This window comes from Leucoraja erinacea, chromosome 27 (assembly GCF_028641065.1).
Source record: "Leucoraja erinacea ecotype New England chromosome 27, Leri_hhj_1, whole genome shotgun sequence".
Lineage (NCBI taxonomy): Eukaryota > Metazoa > Chordata > Chondrichthyes > Rajiformes > Rajidae > Leucoraja > Leucoraja erinaceus.
Genome location: NC_073403.1, coordinates 15928851 through 15938306, shown reverse-complemented (window position 1 = coordinate 15938306; position 9456 = coordinate 15928851).

Genomic DNA, 9456 nt, shown 5'->3' with positions numbered 1-9456 from the left:
CTCGAATTGTTTTTTTTTTACATTTTAAATGTGAGAAAATTTTGTTCAGCATTGCACATATTTCTGAAATATTCCCTTCAAATGAAACATGACGGTGGGGGATGGAGGGTAACAGCATATTTGATCCATCTTGTTCTCCGATACCATTTGCCCTTATCCAGTCTGATCTGTGTGGGTCTCCAAACCCATATTCATATTGTGTATGAGAAGCTTTTTGTACTTTTGAATAAGCATGTTTTTAATATTTTCTAGTTTGGTCTCCAGTAACATGATGCTGACTGTTCTAATATAATTTATGGTCCAATATTTATTTCTATATAGCTAACATCATGCTGCTAATAATAGTATTTCTAAACACTTATGTTCTTGTTTCCAACCAGAATTCAATTTTAAAGGATGGATGAGCAGAATGTCTGTTGACAGTAACATTATCTGTTAGCTTTAGACTTCATCACGAGGAGATAGGAAAGATTACACATGGAAACGATGAGGGAGTAGAGAAAAATGAACGATGAAATCCTTTCTTGCTGCAGGTTTATAGGCCCAATAAGGCAAAAAACAGACAATAAACATACAATAATCAATGATGCAATAAATTAATAATGGGTAATAATCGTGTTTAAGAAACATTTGCAACATGTAAGAAACATATCGACAGGAACATGGATAGGGTAAAAAAGCAGGCATGTGGGACTAGTTTAGATGGGGCATGTTGGTCAGTGTGTCCAAGTTGGTCCGAAGGGCCAGTTTCTACGCTCTGTGACTCTGACTCCATGAGTAATACTCGGTAATAATGAATAGTGCAAATTGATGCAACCAAAACAAGATAGGTCATAGTTGCTGAGGTGTAACACTGTTGCTGTTCAGTGTAAAATCTCAATCTCTCGCTCTGCTTTACATGTTTTTCTTCCATTTAATACCGGTAGCTCCAGTTACAAAATATATTTGAGTACTTTCTAGAACAGTTCTTTGTTCTCGATATACTTTACACCTTCATTTATCCGTGAGATACGGGTGTCATTGAAACGGCAGCTGAAAATGTCCATCCTATCTACCCTCGAGAAGGCGTGATGAGTAACAGGAAACAATGCTGAAGAAGGATCCTGACACATAACATTGTCCATTTCCTCCTCGGATGCTGCCTGGCCTGAGTTCCTCCACTCCTTTATATTTTGCTCCTAATTCCAGCATCTGAGGTTTCTTTTGTCTCTAAAATAGTTTCATGTAGATTCATAGTTTTATTGGTCCTTTGGCATTTTCAGTCCTTGCACAATATTGGGCTGCTTTTTGTGTTCTAATCAATGTAAGATGCTTGTTTTTTTTATATTCAGTCCAGTTGGACTCCAATCTTTGGCATAATATCTTCATCAAGTTCCAAAGTTCAGTGCCCCATAGAAATGACTGCTTTCTCCTCTTGAGTTAAAGGATTAGATCATTATGCTGGCACCCGGCTGGGAATTAGCATTTATATTTGAGCATTTGAAAGGCAAGTTTTGTTCAATTGTAATAGACAATATAGTTGAAAACGTTAAAAAAAAATATTTCAATTTGCAAAATAATAGACAATGCTGGTGACGTCTAAGAATATCTGGTGTCCTAAACAAAATGATTGTCCCTTTGTGCCACGATACCGTTGGAAAGGGTTGACAAAACATTGAGGGTGGGAAGGAATTTGTGCTTGACTGAGTTGGTCTTGTGGGAGTAATTGGGGTTTGCCCAACTGAAGTAGAACTATGCTGCCAGGATTCATTGCATCAAGGCATACTTAATAGAAAAGATCATATGGGTACGGTGACGTGGCGGTAGGGTTGCTGCCTTACAGCGCCAGAAACCCGGGTTCGATCCTGACGCTGTCTGTATGGAGTTTGTATGTTCTCCCCGTAACCTGCATGGGTTTTTTTTTAGCGCTCCGGTTTTCCTCCAAAGACGTAGAGGTTTGGATCTTAAATGGCTTGATAAATTGGCCCTAGCGTGTGTAGGAAAGTGTTAGTGTGCGGGAATCTCGGGTCAGTGTGGACTCGGTGAGCCGAAGGGCCTGTTTCCGCGCTGTATCTCTAAACTAATCTAAATAAGGTGCAGGTTCTGTTTGTCCGATGCATTCTCCAGCAAGTCCTACTTAACTAACTTGGTGGAGACGGGCAACTTGTGCACTAGAAATGAATCAAGTAAAATAGCGGCTCACTGAAGTTAGCTCATTCGGCATTACTGAGAATTGAACTAGAAGGACAACATTGGAAGGATTTAGGGCTTTCATCTGCCAACCATGGTCTCAGTGAATGATGGAGCAGACCCATGGGTGTTAAAGTTATTTTGTATATAGCTTTCAGTACATTTCAATGGTAAGACAGAAAGTGAATTGAGGTTTTTGTATTGCTCATGGTACACCCACGGCTTTTATGTGTTGAAAATCAACCATACACCTTGCAGATTAATGCACCATTGCTTAAATAATGACAGCACCATTATCCTCTCCATTATTTTGACAGTAGGGTATCTGCCAATATCACAATATCTGGAGACACAAGGAACTGCAGGCGCTGGGTTCTTGAGCAAAAACATGAAGTGCTGGAGCTAGTCAGTGGGCCAGGCCGCAGCTGTGGAGGGAATGGATGGGCGACGTTTCGGGTCAGGTCTGAAGAAGGGTTCTCTTCACAGATGCTGCCCCACCTGCTGCATTACTCCAGCATTTTGTGTTTTGACCACTATTTGGAGCAGTCATCCACTGCACTAACTGGGAAGCTGCTGTCATCACACAATATCCCTGATTTGTTCCATGCAGGTAATTCATTCATTTATGACCTTGTTTGTTTGTGTGCAGTCCGCATTAAATCCCATCATTCTGTGACAAAAACCAACGCAAAAGATCGCTTTTCTTTTCATTTTATTGGTGTAAGTCATTGAAACGCAATTAACGAATGCCTTGACACTGCAGTCATTAGTGCTGCCACTTCACAGCTCCAGAGACTCGGGTTCAACCCAGACCATGCCTTTTGCATCATTGTTCTCTCTACCACTGACTGTTTCAGGTGGATGCTCCAGTTCTCTCCCAAAAGACGGGCTGATAGTATATTTGCCGACTGTCAATTGGAATAGGTAGCTGGCAAAAGAAAGAAGATGATGTGTATGTGGGAGAGGATGGGTCGCAGTGCAGCAAGAGAAATAAAAGTGATGGGACTGCTCTACAGGGAGCTGCCATGGACCCGATGGGCCAAATGGCCTCTATTGTAATAAGTGGGCCACTTTTTTGCCTTTGACAAGCACAGAATGGTCCTGTGTTAATAGTAACATTTAGGTTTTAACTAATCTCATTTAAGACAAGATTTAAATCCCAGTGTCCTGTGTGCAAAGTCCTTACACTGGAATTGTCTTTAGCTCTTTCATCTGGATGGTTGATCTTAAACAATGATTATAAGTGTGTCCCAACATCACTTCCAAAACCGACAAGCTGATTAGACATGCACAGCAGGAGATTTTGATGGGTTATCACAGACTATGGTCTTGAGGACAATCAACCTCCCCTACTGGGCACTACTATAGAGTCATCCCACTACATGTTGAGACACTAGTGACTGCAGATGCTGAAATCTTGAGCAAAACGCAATACTGGAGGAACTCAGCAGGTCAGGCAGCATCTGAGGAGGAAATGGATAGGTGATGTTTCTTGTCAGGACCCTTCTTCAGTCCTGATGACTGTCCCGCTGAGTTCTTCCAGCACTTGGTTTGTTGCCACTTCATATTAAGCCTGAAGCTTTTTTTCCCCACTCATGAGGATTCAAGCCAAGTTCGAATGCAGCACCCTTATTCTGGGGCAGGAAGGCCATCATTTATCAAAGCTCTGATTCACATTGTAAGCAGAAACTTTTAAGTAGCACTCTTTATTTGAAACCTCACGGTAATTTGGTGCGTGATACTTTGCAATCTATTTACTTTATGAACAGATAAATATTAACTGGTGTGCAGCATGAATGAGCAGTGACTTGCTTCACCAGCAGGCGGCAGCAGCCTCCTCCTGAGCTTGTGCTCAGCTGGGGAGGGATTCTGTAGAAAAAGACACAAAGAGCTGGAGTAACTCAGCAGGTCAAGCAGCATCTCAAGAGAACCTGAACAAACGTTTAGGTTTCAACCCTTCTTAAGACTAGTTGTAGTTCAGGGGGGCTGAAAAAAAGCTGAGAAGGTAGTTAGGACAGGATGAGGCCTGGCCAGTGATAGATGGAAGATAGACACAAAATCAGGGCTCGAAATTAATGGTTGCCCGGGTGTCATTGACCACTCAAAGCACCGCCGGGCAACCTAAACACCGAGTCATTTTGCCCGGCTTGGCAACTGGTTTGTACCGAAGATAGACACAAAAAACTGGAGTAACTCCGCGGGTCAGGCAGCATCTCTGGAGAAAAGGAACGCAATGTTTTGTGTCGGCGGTGACGGCTGTATTGCGTGGGAAAGATACTAGATGCGGGGTGAGGAAGGGTCGAAGCGAATGACGGCCCCCGAACAGCGACAGTGGCTCCATCTCCTCCTCCCGCCCGCCCTGATAAGCCTCGGCGTGCGGGAGGGTTTGTTTTGAAAGTGCGCCGTTAGCGGGTTTGCAAGCAGTGACCGCTATCAGGGAGGAGGAGGGAAGATGGAGCCGCTGCTGCCCGCTGTGCGGGGCCCGTCATTCGCTCCGACACTTCTGAAGCAGCTGCACCATAGATCCTTTAGCTATAGGATCTTTGAGCTGCACCGCTGGCCCCGCACATTGCTGTTGGCTGGCGGAGGAGGGAGGCGGTGGCGAGGAGTTCCCAACGGCCAAGGCAGCGGGGCGATATTGTCCGAGGAGCGCTGACCCTCCTTCCTCCCCACCTCGCACCCCTTCTCTCTCTTTCTCTATCTCTCTGATTAAACTGTGAGAAGCTTGATTTTAAAAGGTATGCAAATGCATGTTGTGAAATTGCTACTGGGAAACTAAGAATATTGTTGCGAAGGCAAGATAAAGACATAAGGCAAATAAAGAGCACTGCCAATGTTAAAACAAAATGCCAATAATGTAAAGATAAGTCAGGCATAATCATGTAAGACCTGGGGTTTTAAAGCTATGGACTACAATGACAATGGCCAGGGGCCTATGAAGTTCAGGTGTAGAGGTTTGACCCAGGCCATTTACACTGTGGTTGTGATTGTGCCTTGCATTTTGCTTCTGAAAATTGATTCATGGAAGAGTATAACATGTGGTATGTGTTGTACCGACAACCAAGAATAACTCTCTGATAGGCACAACATTCTGGAGTAACTGAGTCTGGCCCCATCTCTGGAGAAACATAGAAACATAGAAAATAGGTGCAGGAGTAGGCCATTCGGCCCTTCGAGCCTGCACCACCATTCAATATGATCATGGCTGATCATCCAACTCAGTATCCTGTACCTGCCTTCTCTCCATACCCCCTGATACCCTTAGCCACTAGGGCCACATCTAACTCCCTCTTAAATATAGCCAATGAACTGGCCTCAACTACCTTCTGTGGCAGAGAGTTCCAGAGATTCACCACTCTCTGTGTGAAAAATGTTTTTCTCATCTCGGTCCTAAAGGATTTCCCCCTTTATCCTTAAACTGTGACCCCTTGTCCTGGACTTCCCCATGGGAAACCTATTCCTTTCCTTTTCATCTGAGATGCTGCCTGACCTGCTGAGTCACTCCAGCATTTTGTGTCTATCTTTGGTGTAAACCAACATCTGCAGTTCCTTCCGGCACAGAAATAACTCTGTATCAGCAGTTGAAGGTCTTCAGTGAGATCTGTTTATAGCACACACTGGTTGCGATGCAATGAGAAAGTGTCATGAATCATGTTGAACACAACCAACTTCAAATTTTAAATTAAGCTCTGATTTGGAACACAGAAACCTGTAGAGAATGATTTAACGTGGTAAATGGCCTCCTTTGTATCACGGCTTCCTGTGTAATCATTCACTGCTATTAATTGGACATCATACATGGTGAACAAGTCTCCTATTGTGTAACAGATAATACAACATCCTGCGATCACACTGTAAGCACGCAGCAAATGCATGCACTCTGTGCACTCGCAGATCCTTGCAAGCTGCGGTTTTTATTCCTGAGGCTTGCATCTCTTGACAGCGGGGAGGCCCTGGTCAGGCAATTAGTTCTCAAATGCCTGCAATCCCACTTTTGCCACGGAAGAAAAGTCTAAACCTCCAAAGTACGAAAGAATACAAGGACCAGAAATCATGGCAGCTTCTGAAAGAGAAAGGGCAGGCTAAAGTTTTATTCTGAGGGGGAAAAAAAGCATTTTAAACTAAATGTCGAAAAACAATTTCAACATGGCCTGGTCCCAATCACAGTTTCCAGCCACCTGTGTACTTTATAATATGGCCACTGCTACAATGCAGGGACCCCATGGTGTATTTTCAGGATTTCCTGTTATTTCAAATAATTCAGGTACTAGTTGTCTCAGCAGAACACCAAGTGCTGAAGTTACTAGCGGATCAGGCAGCATCTCTGGAGAAGACACAGTTGTCAATGGTTCAATGGTACTTTATCATCGCATGTACGGTGTACAGTGTACAGTGAAATTCCATTTTTGCACACAGTTCAGTACAAACCTTACTATGCATATGCAAATTCATACTTAATAAGTACAAGGGTGTAAGGATAGTAGATTATACTGGGGCAGTACACGAGAGTTTCCACATTTTCAGCGTCAGTTTGTACCTCTTCAAAGTTCAAAGTTGTTAAAAATGTAGAGTCTTAACTTGCTGTAAAGGCCTGTTGTCCTGGCAGCTAATGGTAATGGATTGATGTTTGAAGGGAATAAAGAAACCAGAAGCTAGAAGTCAACAATAAAACAAAATACAATACAATACAATTTATTTGTCACTTGAACTTCATAGAGGCTCAAGTGAAATGTTGTTTCTGCAGTCATACATACAAGAAAAAAAAGACCCAAGACACAACACAATTCACACAGACATCCATCACAGCGCATCTCCACCTCGCTGTGATGGAAGGCAAAAAAAACGTATCTCTCCCCTGCACTTTCCTCTCTCCCCGATGTCAGAGTCAAAGTCAGAGCCCCCGGAGGGCGATAACAATTGTCCCGCGGCCATTAACGCTGCGCCGGGTGATGCAAGGCCGCGCTCCGGGTCTTGTTGGAGCCCCGGTCGGGCGCTGGCAAAGCCCCGCAGCCGTTGAAGCCACGCCGGGCGATGATGTAAGGCCCCGCTCCAGGTCATCCTTGACCCCGCTACTCGGGCAGGAGAAGTCGCCGTTGCAGAAGCCCCGAAAAAAATCTGGGCTGTGACAAAAAAAGTGACAAAAAATCTGTAAACAGCACTTCGGGCGGTGTTTGTGGAAGGAAAGAGAGAGAGAGTTAATGTTTCAAGTTGAAGATAGGCACAAAAAGCCAGAGTAATTCAGTGGGACAGGCAGCATCTCTGGAGAGAAGGAATGGGAAACGTTACGAGTGGAGACCCTTCTTCAGACTGTTGATCTTTCATCAAACCAAAGGTTTATTTCTCTATTTCTCCACTGGTACTGACTTGCTAATTGATTGCTTCCAGCTCTTTCTATATATCTTAAAAATACAATTCTGGAAATAGAGAACAGACTGACCAGAAGCGAGAAGTAAGAGCAGACTAACGTGTGAGTTTCCTCTCTCCTTCACCCACCCCACCCCACCATCAGTGATGACTGACTGCTCTCTGCTGTGTTGTTATGTTACTTAATGTGACTGGCCACTTGATAGAAATTACTTGCTTTAATGTTTATAAAAATCATAAGGAACGACATGTTGGAAATCTGAAATAAAACAGAAAGTGCTGGAAACAGTAGGTCAGGCAGCAGCTGTAGAGAGAGAGGTTTCTGCTTCAAACTGACACCTTAATGCTGCTTCTCTTTCTGCAGCTGCTGCCTGACCTGCTGTGTGCAGCACTTTTATCAGAACCCTTCTGACAAAGAGTCTTTAACTCATGTTTCTCTTTCCACGATCGCTGCCTGAACATTTCCAGCTGTTTTTTGTTTTTGCTGTTTGCACTGCAGTGTTTACTCGGACTGATCTGTTGGAATCAGCGCATGAGAGTTCAATGAACTGCTGAACGTGAAGGAGACAGACGTCACAGGCTCGATGGATCCGAATGTTCTCAGGGATATTACCAGTGCTGCTGACATAAAAATAGATCTACGGGTTAGCACGCACGTTTTCACTTCTTTTCGGTTTGGTCCAATGGGAGTAGCAGTGATTTGAACAGCAAATGTTTGCAGTTTGAGCTGCGGCCATGCACATGAACACACAAACTGGGGTTAACTGTGCAATGGTGTTGCGGAATGTGCTGACATGTGCGAAAGTGTCCAGATGAAATTTAAAGCAAATCCCCACGAGACTAACCCAGTCAGTGTCAAAGATACGACAGCTTTTTTTAGTTTCAAAAATAAACCTTAACAATGAAAAAATACAGAAACTGCAAAACTGTGCAGTAAATATTGCGAGTGTTATTACCCAGTGGCGTTTGTACCTTTTTTTAGAGATATCACATGGAAACAAGCCCTCTGGCCCATCGCGCCCACACCAACCATCGATCACTTGTTCACACTAGTTTTATGCTACCTCACTTTCCCATTCACTCCCTACATATTAGCCACATATTTTAGAGGCCAATTAACCTACAGACCTGCACGTCCCTGGGATGCGGGAGGAATCTCCGGAGCACCTGGTGGAAACCCACACGGTCACAGAAAGAACTTGCAAACTTCACACAGACAGCATTGGGCGTTGTGAGGCAGCAGTACTACCAGCTGCGCTACTGTGTCTCCACACCAGGCACCATGTGGCCCCCTGGGGTGATATCCCTTCAATGGTTTGAGGGGCGTCCCCACCAGACTCATCCCCTCAATGGCCAGCACCACGGCTTAATTAAAAAAATAGGGCAGAAACGATACGATACAACACAACTTTATCCCAGAAGGAAATGGGTCTCACACCAAAGTTAATATTCCTCCCTCAACCAACACCAGCACAAAGACAAATGGGTCACACACCATAGTGGTTGTCAAACTGTGAGCATTTGCACTTAATTCACTTCATTCCACAGCAAATTGTTTTCATGTTTAAGTGAACATTGTTCAGACGTTTCTCAACGATGGAATAAGGCAGCGGCATCAGTTTTCGGAATAGTTACCCGTCATGCACGAGTACACTGCCATTGATACTAATTGAGTTCAGATTTCAAAGATACAGCACGGAAACAGGCTCTTCAGTCCACTGAGTCCACGTCGACCATCGATCCTCCATCTGTTCACATTGTTAACCCACTTTCTCATACAGTCTTCTTCTTGCGTATGGCGTGCACAGTCTAAAGTCTTAGGACAACTTGGTCTATTTGATCTTATTTGATCGTGCACGCCGGGTTGATTGCATTCGTCGAAACGGGGCGGACCACGTGAAGGTTGCAATCTCCCACCCCCTC